This window comes from Melozone crissalis, unplaced genomic scaffold, assembly GCF_028551555.1.
Source record: "Melozone crissalis strain CALT ecotype California unplaced genomic scaffold, PUWL_Pcris_2 ptg000023l_1, whole genome shotgun sequence".
NCBI classification, from domain to species: Eukaryota; Metazoa; Chordata; class Aves; order Passeriformes; family Passerellidae; genus Melozone; species Melozone crissalis.
In genome coordinates this window covers 41,106,425-41,126,095 of record NW_026535801.1, presented here as the reverse complement: position 1 = coordinate 41,126,095, position 19,671 = coordinate 41,106,425, and the positions used below count along the sequence as shown (strand labels likewise).

Here is a 19,671-nt window from a genome sequence, read left to right as displayed (position 1 = left end):
GATCACTGAGTCCGACCTGTGCCCAATGCCCACCTTGTCACTCTGACCACCGTCCCGGGATGCTTCTGTGCCTCGTTCCGCTGCTCGGGACCGGCTTTCCGTTACCCCGAGCCGAAATCCGAAACGGAACCGGAACCCGAGCCCAAACCTGACCCCAGCCAGAGCCCGCGCCCGCCGTGTCCCCGCGGCGCCGGCAGGGGGCGCTGGGCGGGGCGGCGGGCGGAAGTGACGCTGGGCCATTGCCGGTGCGGGCGCTGCCCCGCCCGCGCTCCTTTGTCAGCGGAGCCGCCGCCGCCCGCGGCCGCCCCCGGCCCCGCCGGCCCGAGCGGGGCAGCGCCGCAGCACGGCCCGCGCCGCCAGCTCCCTACGGCTCCGTCCCGCCCCGTCGCGCCGGCCCAACGGGTGAGTCCGTGCTGCCGGAGCCGGTCGGTTCCGCCGCCGGGAGGGTTGGCGGGGGCGGCGCCGCGGGGTCCCGGTCCGGGCGGGGGGCGCACAAAGGCCCCGGGGCGCCGCGGCCGCGCTCGGGGGGCGCAGCATGGCCGCGGTGCCGCGCGGCGGGCAGCGCTGCGGCTCCCCTTCTCCCTGCTCTCATTACCGTGCGGTGTTTTGGCCGGGCACAGCTAATTTCCCTGGCCGAGGCCGCCGTGCGGCTGCGGGAGCTCCCCGGGTGGGCGGCGCGGAGCGCGGCGAGCTCCCCGTGGGTGTGCTGCCGCTGCCCGCGGCGGTGCGCTGGAAGCCCGAGCTCTGATGGGCATAGCAGAGGTACGGGCCAAAGTCCCTGGTGCCGGTCATAATGGCTAAAGGGGCTGCTGCCGCGGCCAGAGCCGCCGCAGCGGGTCCTGAGCCCGGAACTGCCCTGGGCTCCGGGTACACGAGGGGCTCGCTGCTGCCGGGACTCTGCCCGCACGGGAGCACGGCCCGGGGCACACAGCAGCTCTCAGCCCGCCCTGGGCTCCGAGGACACGAGGGGCTCGCTGCTGCCGGGACTCTGCCCGCACGGGAGCACGGCCCGGGGCACACAGCCGCTCTCAGCCCGCTCAGTGTGCGTGCTGACCTGGCGGCTCTGAACCCGCATGCTGCTCTGTGAAACCTGGGCCGTGAAGCTAGGAGGGGAGGCTGCCCAGGCAGTCCTTCCCACTCTGTCTATTGAAAGCGTTAAAAGAACTTCAGTTTCTCGCAGTACTTTTACATGAATTGAAATGAAGCCACTTTGTTTTCCAGTGATTGAGAGAGCAGCTCAGCTTCGTCAGGTTCCCCAAGAGCTGGGGTTCATGTAGGTGTGCTGGAGGCACCAGTGCCTCAGGATGGGGTTACTGATGGGCACTTCCAGGTTCTGGACTGAGCTGCGGAACTGGCACGTTTGTACAAAACCGTGTTTTACAACCATGCATTGAGTTCTCAGAAGAGAACAGGTTCTTTTTCCAAATCTCGTATGTTTTTATGGTCTGCATTGAAGCCCAGCTTCTCCTTGAAGAAGACTCCTGTGGCTATAGCAGTTAGCTGTGGGCAATGACAAGTCTATTTTTAAACTTTCACTTTTCTTTTGTTTCCTGTAATACGATCTTTGCTGTGATCCTTATACTCATCTTCAGAGGGACGGTGGCGACCTGGAATGCAGCAGGCACTTTGCAAATACTCTCGGAGCCCTGTCCTTGAAGGGCTGGAGCTGTTTGAAGAGTGCTGGGGTGCCTTGCAATTGAAATGGGAAAGCTGGAGTCCTGGCTGTGGAGAGCTCTCAAGTGCACGGCTGGGCCCTTTGATGGCCGAAACCCTTTTTTTTTGGAGGAGGAGGTGTTAGAGATCTGTTTTAAGGGAACAAAAAGTTCCTGTATGCCCTGTGCTCTCCCCAGGAGGTGTTAAGTGTGTGCAGTGGTTTCAGAGGTTTGCCTTCCCTCGGGATTTGTTTGCTGGGATAAGACCTGCATTCCTCTGTTTCAGGGGCCATGTGTGCTCCTTGCCCAGTGGCACAGGACTTGGGAGTGGTTCCTGACTGGAACCCTTTGCCTCTTTGTCTCCTCACACTGAGTGAGAGGTGTGTTTTGTTCTGTCTTTGTTTTGGGACAAACCTTTAGTTCACACCTCAGCCTCCTCAGTTTGTAAATAATCAGCTCTTACAGGCCTAAATCATGGTTAGGATGGAATTATATCAGGTCGAGCTGTTATTTAAACAAAACAACTTGAGGGGAGAAAAAGCCCCTTTGTATGTTTTTGCCTTTAAGTCTTATAATGTGTTTCAAAGTTTCAAGCTGGGGAAGGGAAATCCTGCTGACCTGGTGCTGATATTCACTGCCCAGGAACCATTGTTAACTGTTTTTTTATTATTTATTAGGAAACAAATTTAGAAAATTATTTATTAGTTGCAGACCTGTCAAGTTTGTTGCCTCGTGTTTATATTCTGTAGAGAATAGGATGGCTGTGTTAGTTACTGACAAAATTGGTGAAAACCCGGATAGTGTGTGCAGAGGTTCAGCCTTGCCCTCCATGGGCACCACTCAGAAAGTGATTTTGGGCATATTGTGTTCCTGGAGCTTGCAATTCAACATGCTTTGAGATGTGACAATTTTACTGTATGCCTCAGTGGCTGAGTATTTGATATTCTGGTGGTTGTTCACGCTCTCCTCTTAGCACGTATGAAGTTGGTTGCATTCTTTCTGCTGCGGTGACCTGCTGGAGATCACCTCTATCACCGAGTAGAACGATCCTTTTGCAGGAGAATGCTGGTGTGTGGAGGAGCTGAGGGGAAAGGGGAGGGCTAAATATAGCCATTTCCTGCAGAACTTATCTGCTTTGAGGCTGGCCTTCCAAATGGAACTGGAGTCTTCCAAGCCCTCGGTGAGGGTAGGAAGAGAACATGGGCGGGGGAAAGAACACCCGTGGGGTGTTGTGAGTGGGTTGTGTTTGTGGTTTTTGTTTTTTCCAGCCAGCTGGTACTCTGAAGTCATGCTTAAATTTAATGAAAGCCCGATGCTAAAATAGGATCTAGGGACAGCCGTTGTGAAATAATTAGGCACCCGTTCAGCCCTTCTTGTCCCTGCCAAAAAAAAGCTTCTTGAATTCATTTAAATTCTTGGTATTGGAACTCTCAAATGGGCATCTTGATACCTGCTCTAGTGTGTATAAGCAGGTTGAAAGCTTGTCCCACTCGGCTGTGCATCTGTCAGGAGCTGCAGCAGATCTCAGTGGTGGTGTTGAGCACGGGTGATTGCTGAGTGCCTCTGTGTGTGAGGATTGAGGGGCATCACAGAGCTGGGTGGCAGGCTGGCCTCAGCCAGGGTGTGCACGTGGCTCAGGGGATGGATGAGTTCCTTTAGCACCTGAGGGTAGGCAGCTCTGAGAGTTTAAGAGCATCTTAGCTACAGAGATACCAGGTGCTATCAAGATCCTCACCTTTTGAGCAATGCTGTGCACAAGTTCTCTGGCCACATGTTGTGAGTATAAGGCATTTATATCCTGTACATATCTGTAAAAAAAAAATCAGGAACGGTGGTGTTTTCTAGCAATGTTGGACAGCTGAATTCACATGTGTTTGAAAACTGTTCTGGGATCACGAATTTATCAAATGTTGTTGACTACAAAATGTAAGGAATTCCATGGAAATGCTTTCAAGGAATTCCTTTTTTTCCCACTATGTTTGCAGCCAAAACATGGTTTTGGAGTAACGCTTTCAAAAGCGTAGAAGTACAGTCCAATAACAGTAAGTGGTTGTAGTGCTGTAGTTTTCTGTGTTAGATTGGACCGTGAGTTTGCGCCTGACCCAGTCTCAGGTGCTGGTAATCCCTTCCTTAACATGTGGTCTTCTGGAATTGTGCGTGTACAGTGCTCGCAGGTTCCTGTTTCAGAGTGAGCTGCATCTGTGGGTTGAGGTTGTTCAGAACACACTCCCAGATTTCTGCTCTGGTGAGATCCACAGGGAACGAGCTGCAGTATGAAGCAGCACTGGAGCACACCTTTGCCGTGAAGTGCGCGGGCGCTGTTTGCTGGAAGGAGCGTGAGGAGTGTGCCCGTGCTCCAGTGCAGAAGGCACACAGCTCTTCCTGTGTGTGGAGGAAAGCAGCAGTGCAGTTCCAGCGCCCGTTTCTCTGCTGCCGTTCCCTGGAAGGCCAGGGCCATCACGATCCGTCTGAACGCTCGGCGTCAGGGGCTGGGTCGGCGTGGCAGGCGGTGCGGGTCCCTCTCTCGCTGTGCTCCTGCCCTCCTGCAGTGCCTCGCCGTGCTGGGGCTTCTCGGGCACAGGGCTCTGCCAGCGCTGCTGGAACGTGCCCTGCCTGCCTTGTGCCTGCAGACTGCTGCGCCACCAGCTCTGAAACACCTCTCAACCCCCCAGATCAAGGTCCCTTATCCCAAGGGATGGACTTCTGTTTGGTTACAAAGGCATTGTAAGTCCCTAAGCAATTGGGGTAATCAATATCCTTCAGCCCTGCAGTTTCTGCAAGCTTGAGACCTGTTTTAGCTTTACAGGACATTGGCTCAGCCTGGTTTTGCAAGGCTGGGTGAGGTGGTGTGTAAATAAACTGACTTGCTGAGGGGAGAAATGCTTGAAAGGAAATACTATAGAGATCTTAAAGTCACAATTGATGTGAGTAATTGGGAAGGGATGGTGTTAGGTAATCCCTTATTATGCAAGAAATGGGGAATACTGGATTTAATCAATTGTCAGCAGCTTTAAAGTTAAAACCAATAGTTTTTTGTGTGGTGCCTGTTTAAACTGTAGACTGATTGCAGTGGGATATTCAGGAGCCTTATTCTTCTTTTGAGGAACAGTTGAATCTGTTGGTAGGCCTTTGAGGGACCAGAACATGCAGTGATTCAGGTGCAGCTTTGGGCTTGGGAATTTACCTTCGACTGGGAGGTGTGGGGTTGGAATGAGAGGAGCGTGGAAGAATGACCCTTTTATGCTGTGTCCGTGTGCTCTTTCCTGAGCTTCTGCTCCTGGCGTCTTGTGGAATCAGCTTATTGCTGGTTAGGGCTGTGTGTTGTTCCTCCCTTTGGTGTGCAGAGGCGGTTCGGTGGCTCTCACCCCAGAAGTCCTGTTGTCACTGCATCCCCCCTTCTGAAACACTCCTGGAGGGTCACACCGAGTCACTGTTCCCTGCCTATGATGATGGAAAGATGGGTCTGAAAGTGTCTGGAGCCTGTTGTAGAGGAACTCCAGTCTGCTTTAGGGAAAGGAAGGCTTTGGCTTTGTTAAGAAAAGCTTATTAAAACCAAGACCTCCATTTTGGTGATTGTCCAAGGCTGCCTTTGGAGTAATTTCTGTTGTCTGAAATAACCAAGATGGAGATAAAAATTGTGAGGGGGAACACCAAAAGCTGTTATCTGGGCCTTTTTACAGAAGATGTGTTGCTGCAGCACTTAACCTTCTGTCCCGAGTGCCTGGAACGTTCCTTCTCAGCATGCTGAAGCTGGCCATCCTGTTGGATGGAAGCTGGTAGGGGGAGTTGTTCCTTGTCTCGCAGAGCAGCCGTGGCGAGCTGTGCTCGCTGGAGGCCGGGACTCTGTCGTTGTGACCGCAGCCCTTCCCCGCGCTAATGAGCTGCAGAGGAGCGGCCAGCGAACACCGCGTGCAATTGCAGGCGGGCTGGCGTCCTGGCGAGGCTGCTGCGACAGCGGAGCGGGCTGGCAGCCTCGCCAGCCGGGATAGCTCCCGGCCCGCCAGTGGCTTCCCTTTGAAGCGCTGGAAGGTGCTGAGCCCCGCTTTCCGGAGCCGTGTGCCCCGGCAGGCCCCTCCAGCCCTCCCCCGAGAGGCTCGGGGTTCCTGGCCCGGTGCTTCCAGGGCGCTTGGGGCTGTGCTTGCGCAAACCCTTTCGCAGGCTGCTAATGGCAGGGGAGCGAGTAGTCCTGCTGCTCCTTCTCCATGTGCTGTTCTTTCTCTGTTCTGGCGTCTCTGGCCGTGAGAGACACTGGACAAGGCATTCATTTGGTTCAGACTTAGTCTGCCTCTGCCAGGTTATTTCTAACCCAGTTAATTCCCAGGTATTTTACTTGTGCTGGTGGTAAGGAGGGATTTCTGCGGGTATGAGTGGCTGAGCAGATGCAGAGCACCGTGAGCTGCCTGGCAGTGTGTGTGAAGGCTGGTGCCTTGCTCGGGTGCGCCATGGGGGTGTTTGGTGTGCCTGGGACCTGCTGTGCTCTGCTCCGCAGGGAGAGCCCTGCAGGGCTCTGGGCTCTGGCTGTGCCACCAGCCTGTGCTCGGACACACGTTTTGGGGGTCCCACACGCCTGCCCGCGCTCCTTCTCTGCACGACGGTGACGGCAGTGGCCAGCCTGTCCCCGAGCTGCCGCACGTGGAGCCAGAGCTGCCCACGCTGCCCAGCCACCGGGGCGGGCGATGCCCCGTGCTGTCGGGTGCTGTGCAACGCGAGGTAGAGCAGATAGATGAGAGTGAGATCTCCCTAGGAACAAATGTAAAATTAAACAAAATGTGTGTTTGTATTAGTCAGCCTAAACCAGACGGTGCTATTTAGGGCTCTCCGTTGCAATAAACTTGTCTCTTGTATTTGTGTGGGAGGACTGCAACAATTAAAGTAATTTTCAGACTGAATTTTAAAAGTGAAAACAAAATGAAAAGGTAATGGTTTGGTGTAAGAGAATATCAATTGTATCATATTATGTTATAATACTCTTATGTTAGAGAAGAGATAGGTGATACGCTGCAGGTTGGTTATTGATAAAAGCTGTGTCCATGCTGCGGGTCCACACTGCACATTAAAACTCTTCTTGACTTCATAAGGAGTAATTTTATTTTTTTTTTAATCCATTTAATTGCAGCCCTCACTGCTGCTGGATAGTAAACTGCTTGCTGCAGCTGCAGTTGTGGGTAGCAGTCTGCTAAAACATCGACTTTGATGGCATGGGCTGGGCAAATCCCAGGAGTGATAAACAACATAGAGAATAAAAATTTTCCATTCTCCAGAAGTTGCTGAATAGAACTTAAAGACTAACTGGCAATAAAGATAGAGATATAAAAGTATGTGCACAGGATGATACATGTGAGTGGAACCAGTGGGGAAAAAAGAGGAAAAAAAGGACAATTCCAGCTGATTTCAGGATCAGGAGCATGATTTGGCAGTGGAGTTTGTGGCAGTCAATCTTGTAGGATCACACTGTGTTCTACTCCTCATTTTCCGTTGTCAGAGCAAAAACATGTACAACTTGTAGTGCACCAGTCTGAGTGTTAAACTAACACATTCCTGTCTCCTTAGGAGTGGAATTACAATAAGTTGTGCATTAAAAAAAAGGATATTTTTAATTTGACTTGTAAATACTGGCTCAAGTTAAATGATAAGAAAGAACATTTGAGGTGTACCCTTAGCGCATGAAAAAAATACTGATCCCTGTGAATTAAAAAAAAACTACCACAAAATGGAGGGGATTGTGATTACAATAGAAAAATAAATACTTTAAAAAAAGTAGGAAATTCTTTTCTGGACGTGCGTTCTTACATATTGAGCATTGATCTAAGTATTTTATTCCACTTGACCTTTATTTTTGGACTGAGTTGCAAAACCTGTCTAGATCCCGAGTCTAAATGAAATGATGATGATGAAAAGTGCCATGCAAGCACCTTTTTACTCCTTCTTAGGGGTGGCTAGGTGTGTATGTGGTGTGGGACCATCTCTGCTTATCTCTGGGCTCGGGAGCTGTCCTCCCTGCCAGAGGTAGCCCAGGGTCTCACTTTGATGTCTTGTTCCTCTCCCTGTAGCTCAGTAGGGCAGCGCTTTGTGCCCAGACCAGCTCGCAAACGCCCGTCTGTGAGAGCAGAGGTGCATCTTTGTGGTTGGGATCAAGGTTAAACCCTTCGAGTCTTGGCTGTCCTCCAGCTGCTTTGCATAATTGGAACCCGTCTCTGTCCAGAAAGAAGCATTGAGTTATTTCAGGTCACTGGGAGAGAAGAGAAGCTGCCCTCAGAGGCGGCTCAGCAGGGTGGGCTGTGCTGCCCCGCCTCGGGTGCCCAGGCCGTGTGCTGCGATGGCGTGGCTGGGACGGGGCTGCTGCCTTCCTTGCCTTTCCTCTGTGTCTGTTCTCGTGGCTCCTGCCCTTGAGCCTGTGCACTTCTTCAGTTCTTCAGCAGCTCCTTGGCACGGCTTTTGCTCTCCCACATTAGCTGGTTGTCAGTTGGGCCTTTACAAATGTGCCAGAAATGCCACGTAGACACTTTTGTGCGTGTTTGTGGACCTGGCATGTTTGCATCAACCTCCAGTGGAGGATAATCTGAGTAACGTGTCCCAGCTTGCCAAAACAATAGGGTGTTTTTTCTGTCTTGGTGTAGGTATTTTACACATTTGTAAGACTCGTGTCATACCCCTAAAGCAAACCTGGGCATGGTCATTCTGCAAAACCTGTTCTAAAATCCGAACCTGTTTATTCCCTTCCCTTCATACAGCTTCCTTATGACACAAGTAATATTTTGACGAATGAGTGAATCAATATGACTGTTCCTAAATTATGGAAATAAAAACCTAAACACCATCAGAAGTCTGAAAGAAATACGTTATTTCCATGCCTGATGCAAAAGTGGCATGTTTTAATGACTGGAAAAGTCCTTGACTTCATCTTTTTGGTTGGGATTTGATCCTGAACATTGTTTAGACATTCAAAGAAAGTATGTATTGGACTTTCATGTGGAACAGTGTCCAGGATTTTGAGGGAACTTTGAGTTGTTTCTCCATTAGGAGAGCCAGAATGCCATGCAGCGAGGAGCCAGAACAGCAAACTGGATTTTGAAGCTCAGTTTTCTTACACAGTTCCTGGCATCTCTGGTGGGGAATTGGTGTTCCTGAGGCTGCAGTGCAGTTTTATGCCTTCTGTAACAAAGGATCTGTGAGGAGTAAAACCTACTTTATTTCCAGTCTGGGGATTTGTAAAACTTTGACATGCAGCCCAATTATAATTATGTTGGTTTAGTTCCCAAAGTGGACGCTCTTTATTCTAAAAGAGGCCCTACTGTGTGCAACCAGGAGTATTGAAGGCCCTGAAGTGTTAGTGTTTGAATGGTTTTGGCTTAGCTTTAAAATAAATATCTACTGGATATGGAGCTCTGGGGAGCGGACTAAAGCAAATGGAAAAGGTGAATTAACTGGAAGCTGTTCCGCAAGGCTGGGTCCATAGAGCCGCAGCACAGCACGCAGCGGCAGATGGAGGCAGAAGAAAGGCATGTGGAGGGTCGCTTGTGCTTTGAGCCCGATGTGAAATAGGTGCAGTTCAGAGGCCGCTGCTGCTCTGCACGGGGTTCTGTCACCATTGCTCTTGCTCTGCAGCAGCAGTCCTGTGCGGCCCCAGCAAGTTCCCGTCACAGCCTGCGCTGCTCCTGTGAGGAGCAGTGGGAACCGTTCCTGGCGGCTTGGAAAGTCTGCCGTGTTTGTCTCCTGGGACTTGATGGCTCTTTTGAGACCTGAGTGAGAACATCAACAGGTCCCCTCCTTGAAGACAGAGATTCACAGTTTTCCTGTCTGTGATGGAAATCTGGAAAGAGGAGCATGTGCGCTTCTTCAGGGGTGTGTGTGCCACTGGGTGACTGAGCAAAACAAATTGGCAAATCCTTGTTTTCCTGGGGAGGGAAGGAGCCTCACGCAGAGCTTTTGGCTGCCTCCTGGTAGGGATTCACATGCCTGTGAGCTGAAAGTGGCCCTGGCTCTGGGGCTGCAGGGTTTATGGGGTGAGGAGCCGCTGTGCTGGCAGTGAAGGGGTCTGTGCTGTAGGGCCTCCTGAAGGAGAGTTCTGGAGAGCCACGATGGTGTTTGGCCCCCATTGCAGGTACAAGGAACTAGGGGTGCAGTGTGAAAGAGGAGCACTCAGGGACACTCTGTGGGACTCCATCAGAGGAGGGAATGGCAAAGGGCCAGGCACGTGGCCAGGTGTCTCTGACAGAGTGTGACTGCTGTCAGCTGACAAGTGGTGCTGTTCACCTCTGCACATGCTTCTCGTCCTGAGAGTGTGGATGAAACAGTGCCTGGAAACGTGTCAGTGGGGTCTGGGGTGGGCTGCCTTGCCCTGGTGACCACAGCTCGCTGTCATTGTGGCAAGGTCCTTGCTGGCACGTCAGGAGAAGTGTGATGGCAAAGGGTTGCTGTGTCTGCCTTGGGATGGCCTTGCCTGAGAAGTTCCCGGGGGCCCTGTGACCCTGTCTCACAGGGTGGGACTGTGGTTTTGCAGCTGTTCCTGTGGGCAGTGCCAGGCTCTGCTCCGGCTGTGGGGCTGGAGGGCGCAGCCCTTTGTCCCTGCGCCGCTGGGACCCTCCTTGGGGGGCTCCGGGGTCCCCGAGGGGCACGGCTCGCCCAGCCCAGCCCGAGTGGGCCTGGACAGGGTTTGTTCTGAGCTGCTGGCCAGTGTGGACACCAAGGGATGTGAACCAGACCAAAGCCACGAACTGCAGTGACCCACAGGCTGCAAATGAAGTCTCTGAGGGGTCGATGTGCCAGCAGTGGGAAAGGATACCAAATGTGGGGCTTTTTCTCCAAGTTCTGAAATAGTCTTCCAAAAATCTTTGGGCTTTTTGACGTGATTGATCTTGTTACAGTTCCACAGGTGTGTTGGGTTGTATGTGAAAAAGGGTTTCTTCTGAACTTGAGTTCATAAAGGCATATAATTAAAAAATGAATGTTGGACGAGCCAGAAGCACTTGCATGTCATAATTGTTTGAAAGACGCCTGTGAGTGTGTTAGCTGACAGCTTGGTGCAGCTTGCAGGTTTTACCCAAATTGTGCTTAGGACCACAGCTGGAGGAAAAAAGTGCTTAATGTGTTACCTTCTTTTTGGGAGATGATTATGGGTCTTGAGTAGCTACTGTGTCAGAGAGCAAACCAAGGCCAAAGGAAAGAGGCTTGTATGGCCAATATGAGTTAGAGCCGAGCATGGAGGTGGGGTTTCTGGTGTAGTAGTTGGTCAGTTTCTTAGACATCAAGGAAATATTTGAGTATCTGATCTTACAGGGAGATTCTGTTGATTCTCTGATCTTGAAAGGCTACTTTCCTACAAAACAAACAAACAACCCTTGAAGAGCGTGTCTTCTCTGTTGAAGTAACTTAAAATGTTTAAATACAGTAAAGGAACATAGTAAATATTTTCCATGTAAAACATGCAAAAAAAAAAAGCATCTGATTTAATTCTGAATTATGAACTAGCAAGTTAAAACTTAGACTAAATTAGACTTTGAACAAATCTTTTTGGAAAGATTTGAGGAATTCATGAGGTTTTCATTGCTGAGCTGACTCTTCCCTGAAAGTTGTGAAGAAACAGATGGCACCTTTGGGGTTGTGTGTCTGGAGTATAAAAGTTAAAATTACTTTAAATGGCTGAACTGTTTTGGGTTTATTTTAATTTGTATTTTTGTTTACTTGTTTTTCATGAAACCCCACAGTAAATGCTAAATAAAGTTTGTTAAATGCTCAGCCCAGCTGCATCATGAGGAGGGTTTAGAGGTGGTTAAACACTCCCTCCCATCTAACTGGTCAGAGATCTCTGAGGGTGTTTCAGGCCTTGCCCACTGTGCTGGCAGTGTGTGGGCTGGTGGGGCCGTGCCCAGGGGCGCCCAAAGGCAGCACGGCAGAGCCAGGGGCAGGGACTCGGCCCGGGAGCAGCACGGCAGAGCCAGGGGCTGGGACTCGGCCTGGGAGCAGCACGGCAGAGCCAGGGGCTGGGACTCGGGGTGCCTCTGTCTGGCCTGGGCCGGGTCACCCTGACCTCACTGTGCTGGCCTGGGCCGGGTCAGCCCGGGAGCAGCACGGCAGATCCGGGAGCTGGGACTCGGCCCGGGAGCAGCACGGCAGAGCCAGGGGCAGGGACTCGGCCCGGGAGCAGCACGGCAGAGCCAGGGGCTGGGACTCGGCCCGGGAGCAGCACGGCAGAGCCAGGGGCTGGGACTCGGCCCGGGAGCAGCACGGCAGAGCCAGGGGCTGGGACTCGGCCCGGGAGCAGCACGGCAGATCCAAGGGCAGGGACTCGGCCCGGGAGCAGCACGGCAGATCCAAGGGCAGGGACTCGGCCCGGGAGCAGCACGGCAGAGCCAGGGGCTGGGACTCGGCCCGGGAGCAGCACGGCAGAGCCAGGGGCTGGGACTCGGGGTGCCTCTGTCTGGCCTGGGCCGGGTCACCCTGACCTCACTGTGCTGGCCTGGGCCGGGTCAGCCCGGGAGCAGCACGGCAGATCCGGGAGCTGGGACTCGGCCCGGGAGCAGCACGGCAGAGCCAGGGGCTGGGACTCGGGGTGCCTCTGTCTGGCCTGGGCCGGGTCACCCTGACCTCACTGTGCTGGCCTGGGCAGGGACTCAGCCCGGGAGCAGCACGGCAGAGCCAGGGGCTGGGACTCGGCCCGGGAGCAGCACAGCAGAGCCAGGGGCAGGGACTCAGCCCGGGAGCAGCACAGCAGAGCCAGGGGCTGGGACTCAGCCCGGGAGCAGCACAGCAGAGCCAGGGGCAGGGACTCGGCCCGGGAGCAGCACGGCAGAGCCAGGGGCAGGGACTCGGCCCGGGAGCAGCACGGCAGAGCCAGGGGCAGGGACTCGGCCCGGGAGCAGCACGGCAGAGCCAGGGGCAGGGACTCGGCCCGGGAGCAGCACGGCAGATCCGGGAGCTGGGACTCGGCCCGGGAGCAGCACGGCAGAGCCAGGGGCAGGGACTCGGCCCGGGAGCAGCACGGCAGATCCGGGAGCTGGGACTCGGGGTGCCCCTGTCTGCCCTGCCCAGGTCACCCCGGCAGGCTCACCGTGCTGGCCTGGGCCGGGTCAGCCCGGGAGCTGCAGCTCCGGTGTCCTTGGGCTGCCAAGGGGGCCTGACTTGCAAAAGGCCTTGATAATTCTTCTTACAGAATTAGCAGTCAGGCCGCTGTAAGCCTGTTCTCCAACTAAAATAAACATTAAAGTATTGTGTTTATAAGAGTGAAGAATCAAAACAAATGTATCCTTCTCCATAAAAAAATGGGGACCTGAGTTTCTGAGTGTTGGAGTAGAGGGATGGAGAGGGAAATGGTCTTTAAAGACTATTTAGTTAGTCTTACCATGATGTTCATTTGTCTTCAACAACAATTAAACCCTTCTTACAAAAGAACAAAAATAAGTACAAAATCAGATCTAAAATTGGTTATTTAAGTTGTTCTCAACTTCCTGACTTACATCACCTTGATCGACTTGGAAGCATTTAACGCCACACCAAAAGCTGAAATGAACATTTCACCCATACCAATGTAAAATGCTGTTTTGAAAATTTCAGGTAACCAGGTAAAATTCCAAGTGTGTGGATTGTGGGGAAATTTTTTGTTTTGTTTGTTAAACTTTGAATTTTGAATCATGATGGTCACATAATCACTCGGTTGGGTTTATTTTTCATTTCTGTAGCTGTTTTTTTCCTGGCAGTAGTCCAAAGAAAGTTCCACCCCAAGTCCATCCCTGCCCAGGAGGAGTGCAATGCTCGCGGTGGTGCTGAAGTCGGTGAGTGCGGTGCTCCTTGCTGGGAGCAGCCTGTGCAGCCTGGCTGGATTTTCGGGTGGCCAGGGGGTTCTTTCTCCCAGGGAGCCGTGCAGACCTGCAGAGAGCTCTGCCTTGTCCAGCCCTCCCTAGAATTGCTCGTTTGGCAACTCTGCTCCTGGGAGCTTTACCACTGAATCATTTTGAAGCTGTTTGATTTCTTTGCAGCCCTGCTGTGGGAACTCAGTGTTTTTGGGGTTTTTTCTGTGGCTTGTTCTGCCTGCTCCAAGGTGGTGCTGCTGGTAGCTCACGGTGCAGTGACATCTCAGCCTTTTGCAGGGCTGACAGCAGAGCTGTTCGAACATCTCTCACCCTCTCCTCCTCACTGGTGGCAGGTGGGCTGATGCTGTGTTGTTTGGTCAAATACAGACCATGGAGCAGAGCCTCTGCTTGGGATTTGTGTTCCCAGCAGTTTGCAGCCAGGACCTGCCTTGTGCTCCAGGCTTACCCGTGGTGCTGCGAGGAGCCTGCCTGCCCCTGGGTGTGTGGAGGTGGGACAGTGGCAGGGCTCCAGAGCACCGAGTGCTGCAGGGACATGTGGGGTTTATTGCTGGTCATGGAGGTAATGTGCAGTTGCAGCTCCAAAAATAGGTGTCTCTGAGCAGCTGCTCCTCTGAGCAGAGGAGTCATCTCTTAGCAGAGTTCTTGGCTAAAGCTCAGTTGTTAGTAGTAGGGTTGCTTGCAGCAGTGTGTTTGTATCAGTAGCTCAGTGTTGACTGGTGTCCAGCAACCCTTGTCTTCCCCAGATGATAACTTTCAGGAGCTTGGAGTGAGTGGAAATGATCGTGGTGTTAAGAATGGGAACAGAAAAAGAGACGAGATCGAAGTGCTTTTCTTGGTTAAGTAGTTCAGTGGTGTAACTTGTGCAGGTAGCTGCAGTTCAGTTTCCTGCATGGTCGTGCAGTGGGTGTTGGGAGAATGCTGCTGCAGTGCTCTTGGGGTTCAGGGAAATGCTAGGCAGAGCAGATTTTGTTTCGCTGCATAAATATCTCTTAATGAGAAACAAACCCAACCAATAACCAAGTTCACACAATAGCGACTCACTGGTTTTAGCTTCAAAGTCTGCTTGCCCAGGTTGTGATTATCTTTGCTCTGGGAAGCCATGGGGATTGTTAGGTGATCTGTCCTGAAAATGGTGAGAGGGACAACGCGGGAAGTCCTTGCCATCAGCCCTCAGTGGGAAAGCTCTGGTACAAAGGAACTCAGTCTCGTCAGTGTTTGTGCTGAATGTTCCCAAAGGGCCGTGCACATCAGTAGGGGTGACTTCTGTTTTTACCAGCTCATACTGTCAGTTGAGTTTATATTATTCAGTCAGTTCTGGGGGTTTTGGAGATGATTTAGTAATTTTTTTTTCAGCCTACTGTCAGAAAAATAATGTATTAAAAGCATTGGTAGAGAATTTGTTTATTCAGCTCAGATCTGCTTGTTTGCTGGCGCTGCTCAGCCTCCTTTGGAGTGCCTGGCTGCTGCAGGGCAGGCTGGGGACCCGCAGAGAGGGGACAGGGGCTGGGCGGGCCAAGTGTCATTGCTGCTGAGTACTATTGCTGTGAGTTAATCCTGCTTTTCAGAGGGAAATGGCTAATATGTGAGTAGGTGCCTCGTGAACAAGCAACAGCTGGGCGCAAAGCAAAAATCTGCTAAAACATGACTAATTTCTGAGTGTTGTACAGAGTTTCTGTCTGTATTCAGCAGCAAATTACCATTTTGAGCTTATGCTGCTGTTGCTTCACTGGAGCTGGCATGAGCTGTGTGTTTGAGCTGATGGTCATTGCTATGAGACTGTCAAAGCATTGGTACAATGTGAGGTTGGCTCTCTGTCCTTCCACTTGCAACACGGCCGATTCCGTTCAACGAGAACTATTTTAATTGGGTTCCACTCTGTGTTATGTTAAAACTCTGATGCTAGGCACAGAAACCCGTGACACTTGTTTTGTTTGTTCCTGAAAACATACACTTCACTCTGCTTTGGCCATTCAAATCGGTTTTGCACGATTGTCAGCTGGAAATAATGCTGCGATTGGCAGCAGCATGGCAGCTTCCTGCAGCCCGGACCAGCAGTGGGGTAACTGCTCCAGGGGGGCTGGGAAATGGGAATTCCTGCTCCGAGAGCGTTGGTTGCTTAGCAGGCAGCACGGCAGCGTGGCCTTGGGGCAGGGCTGTCCCAGCACCCCGGCTGGCCTTGGTGGGCGGCTGGGCACAGGGAGCTGTGTGCCCGCGGAGGAGAAGGGCACAGTGGAGCTGGGCTGCTCGGGAGAGCATCTCGGCCACCCTGGGCTCAGGGAGCTGTGTGCCCGCGGAGGAGAGGGGCACAGCAGGGCTGGGCTGCTCGGGAGAGCATCTCGGCCACCCTGGGCACAGGGAGCTGTGTGCCCGCGGAGGAGAGGGGCACAGCAGGGCTGGGCTGCTCGGGAGAGCATCTCGGCCTGGCCCTGCTGTCCCCGAGCACCGAGCTGGGCTGGGGCAGCTGTGGGCGAGGCCGGGAGCAGAGGCAGAGCAGAGCTCGGGTGCTGAGCCTGGCGTGGGTAACAGCAGTGGGATGGCTGGTTAGAAAATAACCAGTAGTCATGACTTCTGTTAATTAACTACTAAGAGTTAAATAAATGTTGTTGGAAAAACTAGTCTGTGTTTATTTGGCACGTCTCTCTCCAGCCGAGGCTGGTGCTAGTTGGTACACGCTCCACTGCTGAGCCTGTCTGCAGCGTGGTTTTATGTTTTCCATCTGTATTGATTTTCATGATTCATTGACCATGATCTAAGCAAAAAGCACACTTAAATGACACTGGAGACAGCTGTCTGTTAAAGTAGGACCTTTGTGTAGTCTGAAATGGCGCCAGGTTTTTCTTCCATTACTTTATCAAGTAACACACAAAAGTAATATTCTTTGTTTAATTTCCTTTTCTAGGTCACTGGTATGTCACCTCTCTTTTGTGCAAGGAGCAGATGGTAAATTCTTACTCTAAACTTTCCTATCGGTTTTGCTCCTGTTATTTTTCTGATAATCATTTGAGGTTATTCTGAAATGAAAGGGGCCTTACATTGTGTTTAGGAGGCTCTATGAAGGAATCAGTTCTTCTCCCTGTGGAGCTGTTTGGAAGGTACATGTGGGAAGTTCAGATAAAAGCATAAAGCTTGGGAAGCTGAGATGTAGCTTTTTCCAGTTATAATCTGTCTCCCTCTGTACGGCAGGCTGAAGTTCCAGATGTTGTTTTGGCTTGAAGATAGTGGATAGGGGAAAAATAAGCATTCTAATGTTAACAGAGTCAGCCTGTCTGGATCTGAGCTGACAGGAAAAGGGAGAGATAAAACCTTCATTAATGGCGTGAGCAGTGCTGAGGAGCCCGGGCTGTCCCTGGACAGCAGTCCTGGGCTGGCAGTGCCCGGTGCCAGCTGCGGGCCGCCACCGTGGCACTGAGCTCTGCCTTCAGCGGGGGCAGCGGGCTTGCTCCGGGTCTGCATCCCCCTTCTCCTGTTACAAGTTAATTCTCACCCCTCCTGGCATCCTGCCTGCCCTCAGCAGCTGCCTCAGAGCTGAGGGGCTGTTGGTCAAACGCCCTTCTGGGATCGGGTGGCTCTGTGGCTCTTACTGCATTGGGGCCTCTGTCTTGGAGCACCAGTGGGTTTTCTGAAGCTTGTCCCTGCCAGGAGCTCCATTTATTGGGAGTTGCAGAGTGGTTTGGACATCTGTGTGCTGGATTTCTTCTGGAGGATACTAGGCTGCGAGCCCTGTTCCTGGTGTATGGCAAATGTGCTCTGTCCTGAAACGTGGGCGTCAAGTTCTCAGCCTCTGCTGGGCAGTTTGGAGCCATGTGTGGTGGCACCTTCCCGTGAGGGGACCCAGGTCTATCCACTCTGAAGTAAGAGTGCTGAAATGCATGTTAGGAGTACATGTGGTGGCCAGAAAAGGGATTTCCTGGATTAGTCCATAGGTTATATGTATAATACTCTATCCATTTTCTCTGATATATTAAATGCATGAATATACTGTGTCCTGTGTCTCTTTCATACCTGTTTGTCCTGTCAGGCTTATTTCCAAAATGTATGAGCAGATTATTTTTAATTAATCACTGAAGTTCTGCTGACTTCCTCCTTAATCTTTGCTTTTTCCCCTCTTTCATTACTGAGTCTAGGCAGTAGCAGTTTCTGGTCAGTGGCCCATCCCTGTCTTTCCCACTGTGGTGCAGAGTCCTTTGGGGCTTTCTGGCCTCAGAGAGCAGCCCTGGTGAGAATGCTCACTCCACTTGCCTCAGTGCTGGAAAGCTGAAAGGGAATAATGCTGACGCTGACTCATCTGAGGGACAGGAGCTGAGCTGCTGCAGTCCTCCTGGTAGATGAGGTCTTGGCCGTTTGCTGCTTACAGCTGGGATAAGCTTGTCCTCACCAGTTTGTGTAAGTTATTGGAACCAGGGTGTGAGGGAGCAGGGGGAGCTGCTGTGTGTTGGTGTAGCACAGTAAGGGATCCTTGGGACGTGTTCAGTGTTGGCCAGCTGGACATGTGTGCCGGCATAGGCCAGGACTGGAATGGTTTAACCCTTTTTGGCCTTGGTTTTGTCTCACAAGTAGGAATACATGCCTGGAGCTGGCTGGCTGACCAGCTGTGATCGTGTATGCATTACCTGATGTCCCAGAAATGCCATCCTTAGAAATCCCACTGGCCTGGGATGGGCAAGGCCTGTCAGAATAAAGGGCCTGTTGCATGTTCGGTGCAGGAAGATGCAGAAAGGGAATCTGGGTGTGGGAGACTGCTCTGCCTACCTTTGTGCTGCTCACATTCCTCACTCGGGCCCGCAGGCAGCAGTGGGGTGTCTTGCTCATGTGGTTCATGACTCAAGCCAAGCCCAGATGTTTTCATGCCTGGTCTGGCCTATTTTCTGAGAATAATTTTGGATGCCTCAGTCCATTTTATTGTGGTTTTCTTAGTGTCTAGTCCAGCTGAAGTTCAGATGGTTCCTGGCCTAACTGCATGCTCACAGGCAGACATGGCAGCTTCTGCTTTCTCTCTGCAGCTGTGTTCCTGCTAACTGCAGAGCACTCACAATTAGAGCTGTGCTGGTGAGAACCTGGGGTAGAGTTTTGCTGCTGCTTTTTGAGTGGAAAGTTTAGAGCATGAAACCCAGAGGAGTCTGTCTTGTGGCCAGAAGATGAGTGAAAATGCTGAAGGTTTCTGTGAAGTCAGATCTGGCCTTGTTGACCAACCTGGCTTTCCATTTCCACTGAGCAGTGAGCGGTAGGGACACAGAAACCTTTTTGTTCTGACTGTTGGTCCTTTCCTTCAGCATTATCTGGCTGACAGATTGATGACAGTTACTATCCAGAGTATCCAAAATTTATTTCCTCATGCCTTTGACAGTGCTTTAGTGCTTCTTGACCCTTTGTAGGAACAGTTTGTAAAGCAGGTTGTTTGTGGGAAGTACATTTACTCCTTTAACTTGAGTTTTCCCTGAGGAAAATGGTTTGATATTGTTTGAAAAAGAGTGGAATGGTCTGTGTGTGAGCAGGAGCTGCCTTGTGTGCTGTTCAGAATGATCCCTTCCTCCATCACAGCCCCTGGGTGAGGAGGGCTGTTGGCCCAAAGCATGTTTGAGTGCTGACGGTGTTCAGGAGCAGTTGGTGAAGGTGGGCTTTGACTCAGTGTGCTCAGTGTGGCACACTGCCAGTCGTGGCTGGGTGCTCTGTGTGGAGATGTGGGACCTTGGAAACAGCCACTGGGTGTGTGTCACGAGCTCCCTGGAATGGTGAGTGTGGCCTTGTTCCCAGCTGCTGGTAGGTGTGGTGCAGAGCTCCACAGCCAGAGTGGTCCCAAAGGAGAGCTCTAGCTCTCATTGTGCTTCACATCTGCAGCTCTGTGTGTGTGTGTGTGAGGTCAGCCGTGGGAGTTTAGCTTTAAATAGGGATGAGACTGGCTGCTTTTGGCTTCTGCAGCAATTCAACCAAAACCCTGTATGAATCCATGGAATGGTTTTCAAAAGATCTGTGAGTACAGTCAGGTTTGGCAAGGCCATGTGAGATGTATGAGTTTGACAGCATACAGTTAAATAGGTGGAAAGGGAATACCTGAAACAGCTCTGGAAAGAAGAGTCAGAATTGTGTATAATTGTGGCACATTTGGTGTTTGGAGAGGTGACCAGGTGCCTGATAATTGGACTGAGGGGTGCACAGTAGGCAGTGATGGACATCAGTTGGGACAGTGATGGGGAGCTCCTGATGGGGAACACAAG

General features: G+C 52.0%; 1 protein-coding gene across 2 annotated transcripts in view; it reads left to right on the top strand.

Moving 5' to 3' along the window:
• Positions 1-331: 331 nt before the first annotated feature.
• Positions 332-19,671, top strand: part of ACVR1 (activin A receptor type 1) — a 47,255-nt gene continuing 27,915 nt past the window's right edge. The window contains exon 1 of one of the 2 annotated variants that reach the window (XM_054278097.1): positions 332-402. The gene's annotated coding sequence lies outside the window, so the exon portion shown is untranslated. Of the gene's footprint in view, positions 403-17,831; positions 17,843-19,671 lie in introns of those variants that run through there. The other variant, XM_054278098.1, reaches the window with a different exon arrangement.